The following is a 14,934-nucleotide window of genomic DNA, read 5'->3' as shown; positions in this document are numbered from 1 at the left end:
TAATGTACACTACTGTTACACCAGATATGAGTTGCACTGGTGTGACACTGTGCCCTGGCAGGCCCTGAAACGCACATGAGTGAAGGAAACTGACTGCTATTATTTCACAGTCAAATTTCTAGTTTTTATTTTAATGTACACTACTGTTACACCAGATATGAGTTGCACTGGTGTGACACTGTGCCCTGGCAGGCCCTGAAACGCACACGTGTGAAGGAAACTAACTGCTATTATTTAACAGTCAAAAAAGTGTTGTTTTTTTAAATGTACAATACTGTTACACCAGATATGAATGGTGGCACTGGGCAAGTGGGCACAGTATACGCTGTGAGCCTGACACACACGCTGGCAGGCAGGCAGGCAACTGCAATTAGATTACACAGGAAAAAAAAAAAAGCACACTGATGTTCTTACCCTAAAAAGGGCTTTTTGGGGTGCTGTCCTTACAGCAGAGATCAGATGAGTCCTTCAGGACTGTAGTGGACACTAAAAACACTAGCCTAGCTATCAATTTCCCTATTAAATCAGCAGCAGCTACACTGTCCCTCCTCTCACTAAGAATGCAGCTTCCGAATGAATCTAAAATGGATGCTGTCCAGGAGGTGGGAGGGTCTGGGAGGGAGGGTCTGCTGCTGATTGGCTGGAATGTTTCTGCTGACTGTGAGGTACAGGGTCAAAATTTACTCAATGATGACGAATAGGGGGCGGACCGAACATCGCATATGTTCGCCCGCCGCAGCGAACGCGAACAAGCTATGTTCGCTGGGAACTATTCAGCGGCGAACTATTCAGGACATCACTAAACTATTCGCCGGCGAACTATTCGGGACATCACTAATATTGGACCATCAAGGTACATGAGTGAGTCTCAAGAGACAGCCATAAAAGAGCTGAAAAGAAAACTCACACAAGCACCTTGCTTAGCATACCCTGAAGGTGGTAAACCTTTCTTCTTAGAGACAGGTTACACAGATGTAAGCATGAGTGCTGTTCTATACCAAAAGCATGATAATTTAAGCAAAGCCATTGCTTATGCGAGCAAAACTCTATCCCCAGTAGAAATAAAATTTAGCGATTGCGAAAAAGCCCTCTTATCTACTGTATGGGCTCTACAAAATTTCCGCAGTTATATACAGGGCGAGAAAATTATTGTAGAAACGGCCCACCAGCCTTTGCTATATTTGCAAAGTGAAAGAATAAGAGATGGGAATTTGTCAAATAGCCGCATAACAGCGTGGACTCTTTCCTTACAAGGCTGGCCTTTAGAAATTCACTACAAGCAGAATACAAAGAATCCAGTCGCACAGGGGCTTGCTGAGCTCCACGACTGTGCTGCTAGAGATCCTGGGGAAGAATTATCAGAAGATGATTTCCTGGAGGAACAACTGCTTTCCCCATATAAAATGTACACTGAGGACCATTGTCAAACATTACCTTGGGTATATGTTGATGGTTGTTCTTACCATGCCACTATTGATAATGAACGCAGATTAGTCACTGGCTAAGGTATAACTTGGGCAAATGGATTCTCAAATATATCTATAGGTTTTAACATTGGACCAAGATCCAGTCAAGTTGCAGAACTCACTGCTGTTCTAAAAACCATTGAAATGGCTATTGAACATGATATTCACGAATTTGTGATCATAACTGACTCAAATTATGTGCGTGACAGTTTTGTTGAATACCTGCCAACTTGGAAAAGAAATGGCATGCAGAAAAGCAATAACAAACCAGTCAAGCATGGCAAGTTGTTCCGCGAGATTGATAATCTGGTGGTATCCAATGATTTAACCATACACTGGAAAAAGACCAAGGGTCATTGCAGGGTTCTAGGCCCAGATAAGGAAGGCAATGATCTTGTGGATTCATTAGCCAAACAAGGAGCCATAACTGGAGAACTCCTTAATATTGACCACTTAATGGGTGCAATTCAGGTAGAAGCCATTACCAAAAACCAGGCAAAACAACAGAGTTAGCCTAACTTGGTACAATGGATTCAGGATTCTCCTAGTGAGGACCTGATCACTAGTCAAAAATAAGACCCCATTGTAGGCACCTTCTATAAACACATAGAAGATCCTGAAAGCAACCCCATCTCAAAAGATGACAGTATTGGCAAAGAAGATCGTAGAATCTTAATGAAATCCAGATCACAATTCAAGTTACAGGATGGTTTGTTAATTAGAACCTCCAAAACTGGCATTCAGCAATGGGTAGTACCCACTAAGTTCAGAGGTCTAATGCTTCAACATGCCCATGATGCTCCCACATCTGGTCATCGTGGTGCCAAACTCACGTATGAAATATTGCATGATTATGCTTTTTGGCCACACATGTTGAAAGATGTTCAAACCTACTGTCAAGGTTGTTTAATCTGTCCACAGTTCCAACCCACTGCGCCAAACGCATAGAGCACCATTGCAGAAAAGGGGGATGGTAATGCCATGGTCAGATATACAAATTGATTTTATTGGTCCAGTAACAAGGTCATCAAGAGGTAACAAATACATGTTAACAGTGACATGCCTGTTCACTAAATGGGTAGAGTGCATTAGTGTACCTAACAATAGTGCTGAAACATGCACAGCATTGCTCATCAACCATGTGTTTTCCAGATTTGGTTTGCCCCAAAGAATCAAGTCAGATCGGGGAACCCACTTCACTAGCGAAGTGATGACCAAAATGTGGAAAATACTAGGGGTAAAAAGAAAGCTCCATACTGCCTCAAGTGGTGGTGTAGAGCGTTACAACCAGTCCATTGTTAAAATCCTCAAAAAGTTTGTGAGTGAAACGGGTAAAGACTGGGATGTATAACTACCTCTAGTCTTAATGGCATTAAGAGCAACTCCAAGTAGTGCTACCAAGATGTCACCTTTTGAACTGATGACTGGTAGAAAAATGGTTCTACCTCAGCATCTGCTGTACCGTACATCAGGCCAAAACTTGATAAACACTGCCAATACACATCAATATGTGGAGAACCTAAGAAAGCACTTGCAATATGCCTTTGCATTTGCTCAAAGGAACTTAGAAAGAGCCGCAACTGCCACTAAAACCTATTATGATCTCAAAACGTCCAAAAAGGAATATGAAATAAATGATAAAGTTTATCTTTATAACTTTGGAAAAGATCAGGTTATGGAGAAGAAATTTCTTCCCTTGTGGAAAGGTCCTTTTGTCATTACTGACAAAATATCTCCAGTGGCCTATAAAATACGGATCCCCAAAAATGAAAGTTTCATAGCTAAATGGGTCCATATCAATCAGCTGCGAGCATGTCATCCTAGGTACCAACTACAAGTCATAGAGGGAGAATGAAGTGTCAAATCCCCAAATGAAATAAAGACATACTGTGGTTTAAAGATGCCTAACTGATAAACATGACGGACTCTCTACATAAGAGACTGTCTATGATGTATATGGCCAACATCCTTACCGAGTACCACTCACTTTGATCCAATTCAAATACATGTGTCCTACATATATTTGAATTTGAAAGGGGGAATTATGTCAGGGTACAGGTCAATGACATATATATACTAATATATATAAATGAAAATAATATGAAAAGGATGTGTGTATATATGAGGCCGTCTATTTTATCAGATGTGCTGTAGAATAGCAATTCTGATGTAAAGGATTGATTTAAAACCCATAATCAGTCCTCCCCCACTTTTTCAATTACACAGGACACTCATAAAGATGATTTCAAAAGAGACATTTCTAGCTAGAGTGTGAACATGAAGTCCATACCAGATTTGTAATTAAAGTTTCCCTCTGACACTGAAACATTTGCTTCTTAATTAAGAAATGCAAATTTCATAGCACTCTTTACCCCATGCAGTACACACAATGGTTAGTACAGCAACTCAGGAGTGCAGTTCACGTGAAAACAGGGCCCTGCCAAGTCCCCCCAATTCCAATGATAGATATATATTTGTCCACAGCACTGTGTCTTTCAAAATACTTTATTCTCTGTACATAACAGGTATACAAACAGCAACGTTTCGAGTGTTGCCACTCTTACTCATGCTAGTTACAAACTATCAATTACAGCAATTTAAAACCCTCAGTTTGGCGCCAACCACTCCATTAGGTGGATCTGCTGCCCTCTTCTGTCCATTTGTAATAATACATTAAAAAACATTTCTAATTACATGATAATATGTGTGTAAGCTAACATTGTATTTAAATTTTAGTTACATATTATCATGTAATTAGAAATGTTTTTTAATGTATTATTACAAATGGACAGAAGAGGGCAGCAGATCCACCTAATGGAGTGGTTGGCGCCAAACTGAGGGTTTTAAATTGCTGTAATTGATAGTTTGTAACTAGCATGAGTAAGAGTGGCAACACTCGAAACGTCGCTGTTTGTATACCTGTTATGTACAGAAAATAAAGTATTTTGAAAGACACAGTGCTGTGGACAAATATATATTTACCCCATGCAGTGAATGAAGACGAAGTGTCTGGGAACTTTCTTTAAGGTAGGATGAGATTTGGGGGAAGGAGAAATGTTGGGTTAAGAAATAACTGTTCACAGCTATGTGTAAATTATCTCCTGTGAAGTCTCTATGTGCAGGAAGCAAACAAGTTAACATTTGCTGTCCCTGTGTGGCATAAGTAAAATTAAATACATTTTGAATAAAAAATAAATAATGCCAATAGTTTCATGTGTGTTTGAAATAATTCAAATAACCTATATATATATATATATATATATATATATATATATATATATATATATATATATATATATATATATATATATATATATATATATATATATATATATATATATATGTATATGGAACTGAAACATATTATATTAAATAAATATTTGTTGCAGTGAATAGATATATGAATAATAAATTCAAATCTGTAATAGATTAAATGGAAATTACAATAAACCCATTGTTAAAAGACAGCATAGAAAGTAATACATGTGTGTGCATATATATATAACATAAGTTTTCTATTTTTCAGATGGACCATAGAGGAATTCATGCAGGCAGAACTTGTTGGAGATGTAGAACAGGCTGTATTTGTGTAGATACATACATATAATAGATGTATAAATGCTATTAATTTTGGAATAATTAGCAGTATAGTTGTTTTGATATGGTATGGTGTTGAGGGCATACTGTGTTTCATGTCAAATTGATCAGAATAAATAATGTGATATAATACAGTAGGTATAAACATATAACTTATTAATGTAAGGAAATTATGGCATTTATTACACATTTTAAAGAAATATTTTCTTTCAATGTTGGGTAGTAAATGTATTGCTGTGTTTGTTTGTCATGCTGCATGTATTGCTGTGTTTGTTTGTCATGCTGCCCCCCCCCCCCCCGGTGTTATGATGCGAGTACTACAGCCAGAAGGCTTTTTAGGCTGTTAAAAAATAGATATTCCAGATATCCAATCAGCAGGGACAAGAACAAGGGCCACCCATATTTCTCAACTATGATAGAGAACTAAAATAAGTAAGAGAAAGACAGAGGAACAGCACAGATTTTGCTGGGCTAACTTATAACTGGTGTGCTGGGCGTGAGATACCATTTTTACTTTCGCAAAACTGATCTACCCTTTCCTCATTGATTGCAAAATATACTTATTGGTATTCTGAGGTGAGATAATTCCTATTAAGGAATATTGGATATCGATTGGTGTTCATCTTGGTAATGTATTAAGAGATTACTGTAGCAAATAAATTTAATCCAAGTTCTTTTTTATTAAGGATAAGTCAAGTAGGTTACAATTCACAATAAATTGGTTCAGAGGAACAAAACATAAAGAAAAGGAAAATTTTACAAGTTCCAATACAACATAAACTAATGATTTATCCCAGTTACATTAAATTAAAAACAGAAAAAACAAAAAGTCATGTCCTAATGCCCCATTCGGGGGTTGCTTCTTAATCTAAACCAATACAGAACAGTGATCTGAATTTAAACAGGCTATGTGAAAACTTCATCAGTAACATTATAGTAGATATGTACTCTTTCTATTGATGGGTCACCAAAGGCTATCATTACTGCTGAATGTCCGCTCTGGGCCTCAAGTCTGTGCATGTTCTCTCATTTGTCTTTGTCAGGTAGTGCTCCCATAAAGCTTGGGCTTCTATGTGCGTTTCTCTCGTGTTTTTTTTATATGAGCTAAATTCCTCTAGTTCTATTAACTCTGAGACTCTAACTCTCCATCTCTGGAGGTCTGGAGATGAATGTGATTTCCATTGTTTGGCTATATTGGACTTTACGCCATTTATCATTATTTGGAATAAAATTTGGTGGGCTTTAGAGGTCAGTTTTTTAAATTTATTTAATAGAAAAACTAGGGGGTATAAGGGAAGTGTACACCCTAGAACCTTTTCAATTTCTGCTATGCAGGTTCTCCACAGCTGGTTAACTGCATTACACCACCACCACATGTGTCCCATCCCACTACCTGAGTGTCCGCATCTCCAACATCTGTCCGGGCGTTAGGGGTATAACCTGTGTAAGCGTTTGGGCGTGAGGTACCAATTATGTAGTTTTTTATAATTCAATTCGACTAAGTATGCTGAGGAGGACGAGGATTTGGTATTTCTAAAAATATCAGTTGCTGAGTTAGGCAGTATTATGGTTCCCAGTTCCCTTTCCCAGGACTCGATAGAAGGGGGGAGATCACCCGGTGGGGTTTGCGTTAGGATGGAGTGTATCCTAGACAAGGTGTGCCTCTTTGGGAGAGTAGCTGTGAATAATTTCTCGAGGTTTGTAAGGGGTCTTAGCATGTTATTGCAATTTTTATGAGTCATTATATAGTGACGTGTTCGTCTGTAGTTAAACCAGTTCTGAAATACTGTTAGGCCCCTTTCCTGTAGCTGTGATTGAGGCAATAGCTGGTCCTGATCTGTCACCTGGTGTAGTTCTATATCTATGGTGTCTTTGTCTTGTTCATGTGTCCCTATTAAGTCAATGATCGAAAATTCATTGTTATGTGTTAGTGACGTCAGAGGGGAGGGGTTGGATGAGAGATATGGGTTTAATTTAGTAGCTATATTCCATTGCTCTAGAGTTTCCCTGGTTATAGGGTTAGTGAGACCCCTGACTGTGAGGTGGAAATTAGGCTGCCAACAAACCGCTGAAAGTTTTATACCTGGGTTTAGGCTTTGCTCTATCTCTATCCATCTTTTCTGGGTTTTATGGATCCTCCAATCTAGTATTTGTTGTAGGAAGATTGCACTTCTGTAAAGTTCTATGTTCGGGACCCCCAGCCCCCCTCTCTCCCTAGATCGCATCATTGTTTTTTTATTGATTCTGGGTTGTCTACCTTTCCAAATAAAAGAATGGAATAATTGTTGTATCTGGGATATGTATTTGTGTGGTAGTGGTATAGGGAGGGTCTGCATGAAATATAATAATTTTGGAAAAGCGTTAATTTTAATAGTGTTAATCCTCCCCAACCAAGTCAGTCTCTTAGAGTTCCAAGATGATAGGTCCCTAGCTAAGGCTATACGGATCGGGATATAATTTAATTTATAGATCTTGTCCATGTCTTCCACCAGCTGGATACCTAGGTACTTTATGGAGTTCTCACATCATCTAAACGGGCAGGCTTGTGCGATTTTGTCTTCCATCTGTTTTGTGAGGAAGACTCCTAAAATCTCAGATTTGTTATAATTGATTAGAAAGTTTGTTAGTTTGTTGAATACCTTCAGTTCCTCCATCAAGGGAGACATGGACCGATCGGGATTGGTGAGGGAAAATAGGATATCATCAGCGAATAAAGAGAGTTTGTACTCCCTCCCCCCAACAATCAAGCCTGAGATATCTTTGTTTAGTCTAATGCTAGTGGCTAGGGCTTCCAGAAGACAAACAAATAGTAGGGGGGAAAGGGGACATCCCTGGCGTGTGCCGTTAGATATCTGGAGGGGTTGTGATAGGATGCCATTTAGGGTTATTCTCGCGCTCGGACGCGAGTACAAGGCAAAGATTCTCTGTAACATAGTATCTCCTATCCCAAATGACTTTAAAGTTGTCTTAAGGAATAGCCAACTCACTCGGTCGAAGGCCTTCTCCGCGTCGGTGGATAACCACACCGTGGGAATGCCCTCGACCTTTGCATGCCACATTAGGTGCATGTTGCGGACTGTGTTGTCCTTGGCCTCTCTGCTAGGTATGAAACCAACTTGGTCCTGGTGGATTATAAAGGGGAGGATTTGATTAAGCCTGGTTGCTAATATTTTTGAGTATATTTTAATGTCGCAGTTTAGTAACGATATTGGCCGGTAGTTGGGTATTAAGTCTGTTGATTTACCTGGCTTTGGGAGGACCGTAATATGGGCTTGTAAAGCTAATGGGGGGAATGGTTTATTGCCATCTATATCCTGAAAATAAGTTAAGAGATGAGGGGCTAGTATGTTTTTGAATTTAGTATAGTATGCGTTTCCAAAGCCATCCGGGCCTGGTGCTTTACCTATCGGAAAGGATGATATAGCATCTTTAACCTCTTTAAGGGTGAATGGCGAGTCTAGTTCTGTCTGTTGGTCTGTAGTAAGGGTAGGGAGGTGTAATTTAGATAGGAAGTTTGAAATTTCCTGTTCTGTAGCGAGCGGTTGGTCCCCCTCTAGGTTATATAGCCCCTCATAATAATTTCTAAACTGGTCCGCAATGTCTCTCGATGTCGACCAGGTCTTTCCCTTATGATCTTTTATCGTCAGTATGTGGCGTTCTAGCTAGTAGCTTGCCTTGTTTGTTATAACCCTCATAAAATGTTTTCTTGAGGAACAGAGCTGCTCGTTTAGTTTCTTGCCCACTGTAGCAAATAAATTTAAAGAGCAGTTTGGATTTTAAGCTAGCATTTCATAGCCTGTGTACTGTTAAACTAATCCTAAATTTTAAATTGTTTATCTGTGCAAATATATAATTATAAGTCAGAATTGGGTTTTTGCATAAATAATATATACAATTTCTGATGTTTTTAAATTAGAATTGTGTTAGAGTAAAGCGTGGGTAAATAGCTGAGTATTTTACTTAGAATCCCATTGTGTTAATTGAATGAAAGGCTATTTGTAAATAAGACTGGTTTTAAAGGTAAACGTTTATGAGTTTTGTAAGAAGTATTGCATATCTTAATAGTCTTTTTAAACGTATATAATATTGTGTCATATTCTGGTATTACAAATATATTCCAATATGCTCATAGATTTTAACTAATAAAAAGAATTCAGATATTTATATTAATTTAATGGTTGCATATTGATTGAGGGTTGATATTTTTAAAGGATAATTATTAAATACATTGTATTATAACCCTGCCATAGGCTGATATATTATTTGGAGAGCACTACTGAAGATTTTTATAAATATACTCCCAAGGTATCATTCCAAAAATAATCCTTCCAATAAGATTATAACAAAGTCCAGTCAAATATATTTTAGGATTCGCTGATAATGGGATCATCAAAACATTTTTTTATTTTATTTTATCTTGTGTATACAGAGCTTATTGCTTACATTAACATTCTATCTCAAAAACAAAATTCAAAAATAAAATGATGAACATTTTAAGGGCTTTCCACTGCCCTCTTGAAACTTTCCGTTAGCTGCCCGATTAACTATGGCATTTGCACAACTTACAGTGCCACCGTATATTTGCACATTGGATCTGATTTCCTCGCTTTGTCAGCAATATATACCAGCATCCAATCAGCAGCTGAGGGGTTCTCTGAAAGTGTACAGCTCAGCTGTCTCCTAAAAAACAACCAAGCACCCGTCTTGCTTATAAGAGGGAATCCATATTTGCAGCTTTGAATCATTGCGGACTTACCTGTAGTGAGTTTTTTTTTCTCTTTTGAGTACAAAATTAAGTTATTTTCTGTTTGAATTTGCATAAAAAATTTGAATCAGCCAATGATTTACCTTTTAGATAACAGTTTTTCAGTTGTTTTGTCTTCAGAATACAACTGTTATTTGTCTATGTTTTTCTTGCAAGCGCATAACCATGTTCTAACCACGCCCACAACCAATCTTTTCTGACATGTACCATCCAGCACTGCCACTGTCTAAGGTCTAACTAATAGAAAACTGACATTGCTAGAATGTGGCTGTTTGCGCAGATGAAAATGTCACACAAGTTAAATGAATAGTAAAGTCCAAATTAAATGTACATGATTCAGATAGGGTGTGTAATTTTAATCAACTTTCTAATTTACTTTTATCATCAAATTTGCTTTGTTCTTTTGGTATTCTTAGTTGAAAGCTAAACCTAGGATGCTCATATGTTAATGTCTAAGCCCTTGAAGGCTGCCTCTTATCTGAATGCATTTGACAGTTTTCACAGTTAGTTCATGTTTTTCATATACGGCTAGATTACGAGTTGTGCGTTAAGATAAAAAAATCAGTATTAACATGTCCTAACGCTGCTTTTTTATGCCCGCTGGTATTCCGAGTCTTGCAGGTATATGTGTACCGCACACTTTATTGGCCTTACTGCAAACCAACTTACGTAAATTTCGTAAAGCCTTTTTTCTGTGGGACTTCCATAGCGCTGGTATTACGAGTTTGTCCTGGGAGGCCAAAAAGTGAGCGGTACACCCTCTACCGACAAGATTCCTAACGCATTTGAAAGTCAGTAGTTATGAGTTTTACGCTACAAAGCTGTAGCATAAAACTCATAACTAAATTGCTACAAAGTATACTAACACCCATAAACTACCTATTAACCCCTAAACCGAGGCCCTCCCGCATAAAAAAAACTATAATAACATTTTTAACCCCTAATCTGCCGCTCCGGATATCCTCACCACTATAATAAACATATTAACCCCTAAACCGCTGCACTCCCGCTTCGCAAACACTAGTTAAATATTATTAACCCTTAATCTGCTGCCCCCAACATCGCCGCCACCTACATTATACTTATTAATCCCTAATCTTCCGCTCCGGACATCGCCGCCACCTACATTATATTTATTAACCCATAATCTGCTGCCCCCAACATCGCCGCCACCTACCTACATTTATTAACCCCTAATCTGCTGTCCCCAATGTCGCTGCCACTATTCTAAATTTATTAACCCTTTAAACCTAAGTCTAACCCTAACACCCACTAACTTAAATATAATTTAAATAAATCTCAATAAAATTAATATCATTAACTAAATTATTCCTATTTAAAACTAAATACTTACCTATAAAATAAACCCTAAGCTAGCTACAATATAACTAATAGTTACAATGTAGCTGGCCTAGGGTTTATTTTTATTTTACAGGCAAGTTTGTATTTATTTTAACTAGGTAGAATAGTTACTAAATAGTTATTAACTATTTACTTACTACCTAGTTAAAATAAATGCAAATTTACCTGTAAAATAAAATCTAACCCGAGTTACACTAACACCTAACCTAACCCTACAATTAAATAAATTACCTAAATTAAATAAAATTACCTAAATTAAATACAAATACCTAAATTACAAACCCCCCCAATAAATTACACAAAATAAAAAACAAATTACAAGATATTTAAACTAATTACACCTAATCTAAGAGCCCTATAAAAATAAAAAAGCCCCCCCAAAATAAAAATAAAACCCTAGCCTAAACTAAACTATCTATAGCCCTTAAAAGGGCCTTTTGCAGGGCATTGCCCCAAAGAAATCAGCTCTTTTACCACTAAATAAAAATACAAATACCCCCCCAACAGTAAAACCCACCACCCACACAACCAACCCCCCCAAATAAAACCCTAACTAAAAAAACCTAAGCTCCCCATTGCCCTGAAAACTGCATTTGGATGGGCATTTCCCTTAAAAGGGGATTTAGCTCTATTGCTGCCCAAAGCCCTAACCTAAAAATAAAACCCACCCAATACACCCTTAAAAAAATCCTAACACTAACCCCCGAAGATTCACTTACCGGGAGAAGTCTTCATCCAAGTGGCAAGATGTCCTCAACGAAGCCGGCAGAAGTGGTCCTCCAGATGGGCAGAAGTGGTCTTCCAAACGGGCAGAAGTGGTCCTCCAGACGACATCTACTATCTTCATCCTTCCGACGCGGAGCGGCTCCATCTTCAAGACATCCGGCGCGGAGCATCCTCTTTTCAATAACGGCTTCTTCGGAATGAATGTTTCTTTAAGTGACGTCATCCAAGATGGCGTCAGTTAGATTCTGATTGGCTGATAGAATTCTATCAGCCAATCGTAATTAAGGTAGAAAAAATCCTATTGGCTGATGCAATCAGCCAATAGGATTGAGCTGGCATTCTATTGGCTGTTCCAATCAGCCAATAGAATGCAAACTCAATCCTATTGGCTGATTGGATCAGCCAATAGGATTGAAGATGAATCCTTATGGCTGATTGCATCAGCCAATAGGATTTTTTCTATCAGCCAATCGGAATCTAAGGGACGCCATCTTGGATGACGTCACTTAAAGGTAAATTCATTCCGAAGAAGCCGTCGATTGAAGAGGATGCTCTCATGCCGGATGTCTTGAAGACCTCTTCTGCCCGACTGGAGGACCACTTCTGCCGGCTTGGTTGAGGACATCTTGTCGCTTGGATGAAGACTTCTCCCGGTAAGTGAATCTTTGGGGGTTAATGTTAGGATTTTTTTAAGGATGTATTGGGTGGGCTTTATTTTAGGTTAGGGCTTTGGGCAGCAATAGAGCTAAATGCCCTTTTAAGGGCAATGCCCATCCAAATGCCCTTTTCAAGGCAATGGGGAGCTTAGGTTTTTTTTGTTAGGGTTTTATTAACACTAAATTACACAAAACAAATTACAAGATATTTAAACTAATTACACATAATTTTAGAGCCCTATAAAAATAAAAAAAGTTTTTTTTAGTTAGGGTTTTATTTGGGGGGTTGGTTGTGTGGGTGGTGGGTTTTACTGTTGGGGGGGTATTTGTATTTTTTATTTACAGGTAAAAAAGTTGATTTCTTTGGGGCAATGTCCCGCAAAAGGCCCTTTTAAAGGGACATGCCACCCACATTTTTTCTTTTATGATTTAGAAAGAGAATGCAATTTTAAACATCTTTCTAATTTACTTATATTATCTAATTTGTTTTATTCTCTTGTTATTCTTTGATGAAAAGCATATCTAGATATGCTCACTAGCTGCTGATTGGTCGCTGCACATAGAAGCCTCGTGTGATTGGCTCACTATGTGCATTGCTTTTTCTTCAAATAAGGATATTTAAAAAATGAAGCAAAATAAATTATGGAAGTAAATTGTAATGTTGTTTAAATTTCTATTCTCTATCTGAATCATGAAAGAAAGATTTTGGGTTTAGTGACCCTTTAAGGGCTATTGATAGTTTAGTTTAGGCTAGGTTTTTTTTTTTATTTTGGGGGGGCTTTGTTTTTTATAGGGCTCTTAGATTAGGTGTAATTAGTTTAAATATCTTGTCATTTGTTTTCTTATTTTCTGTAATTTAGTGTTTGTTTTTTTGTAATTTAGCTAATTGTATTTAATTTAATTGTATTTCATTTATGTAAGTTATTTAATTGTAGTGTAGTGTTAGGTGTTAGTGTGACTTAGGTTAGGTTTTATTTTACAGGTAAATTTGTATTTATTTTAGCTAGGTAGTTATTAAAGAGTTAATAACTATTTAGTAACTATCTTAACTAGTTAAAATAAATACAAACTTGCCTGTAAAATAAAAAATAAAGCCTAAGCTAGCTACAATGTAACTATTAGTTATATTGTAGCTAGCTTAGGGTTTATTTAACAGGTAAGTATTTAGTTTGAAATAGGAATAATTTAGTTAATGATATGAATTTTATTTAGATTGATTTAAATTATATTTAAGTTAGGGGGTGTTAGGGTTAGGGTTAGACTTAGGTTTAGGGATTAATAAATTTAGAATAGTGGCAGCGACGTTGGGGGCGGCAGATTAGGGGTTAATAAATGTCGGTAGGTTGTGGCGATGTTAGGGGCAGCAGATTAGGGGTTAGTAAATATAATGTAGGTGTCAGCGATGTTGGAGGAAGCAGATCAGGGGTTAATAAATATAATGTAGGTGGCGGCGATGTCCGGAGCGGCAGATTAGGGGTTAATAAATATAATGTAGGTGTCACGATGTCGGGGGCAGCAGAATAGGGGTTAATAAGTGTAAGATTAGGGGTGTTTAGACTCGGGGTTCATGTTAGGGTGTTAGGTGTAAACATAACTTTAGTTTCCCCATAGGAATCAATGGGGCTGCGTTACTGAGCTTTACGCTGCTCAATTGCAGGTGTTAGACTTTTTCACAGCTGGCTCTCCCCATTGATGTCTATGGGGAAATCATGCACAAGCAGGTACAACCAACTCACCGCTCACTTAAGCAGCGCTGGTATTGGAGTGCGGTATGGAGCACAATTTTGCTCTACGCTCACTTCTTGCCTGTTAACTTTGGGTTGATAAAAACCCATAATACCAGCACTGCAGGAAAGTGAGCGGTGAGAAAATACTGCATGTTAGTACCGCACCCCTCATAACGCACAACTCGTCATCTAGCCGTTTGTTCTCACAAACGTGGAGTTATTTAAGAGTCAGCACTAATTGCCTGAACTGCAAGTCTGTCAAAAGATCTGAGATAAGGAGGCAGTCTGCAGAAGCTTAGATACGAGGTAATTACAGAGGTAAAAAGTATATTTATATAACAGTGTTGGTTATGCAAAATGGGGAATGATAAATAAAAAGATTATCTATCTTTTTAAACAATAACATTTTTGGTGTTTACTGTATTATCCATTTAAAGATTTATCATATTTCTAAATAATTCCTTTGTTATTCAGCAGTACGCTCATATGTGGTTAAATTTAAATGTAAAAATAAATAAATCAACATTTATTATGTCCTTTTAAAACATCAAATAGCAGTGGTACAGTCAATTGATTCAATTTCCACTCATAAGAGATTTTAAATTAAAAGCACATATTAAGTTATGAGAGGTATT

The sequence above is a fragment of the Bombina bombina genome, chromosome 6, assembly GCF_027579735.1.
Source record: "Bombina bombina isolate aBomBom1 chromosome 6, aBomBom1.pri, whole genome shotgun sequence".
Classification (NCBI taxonomy): Eukaryota; Metazoa; Chordata; class Amphibia; order Anura; family Bombinatoridae; genus Bombina; species Bombina bombina.
The sequence above is the reverse complement of the archived record's forward strand: the minus strand, read 5'-3'. Positions refer to the sequence as shown.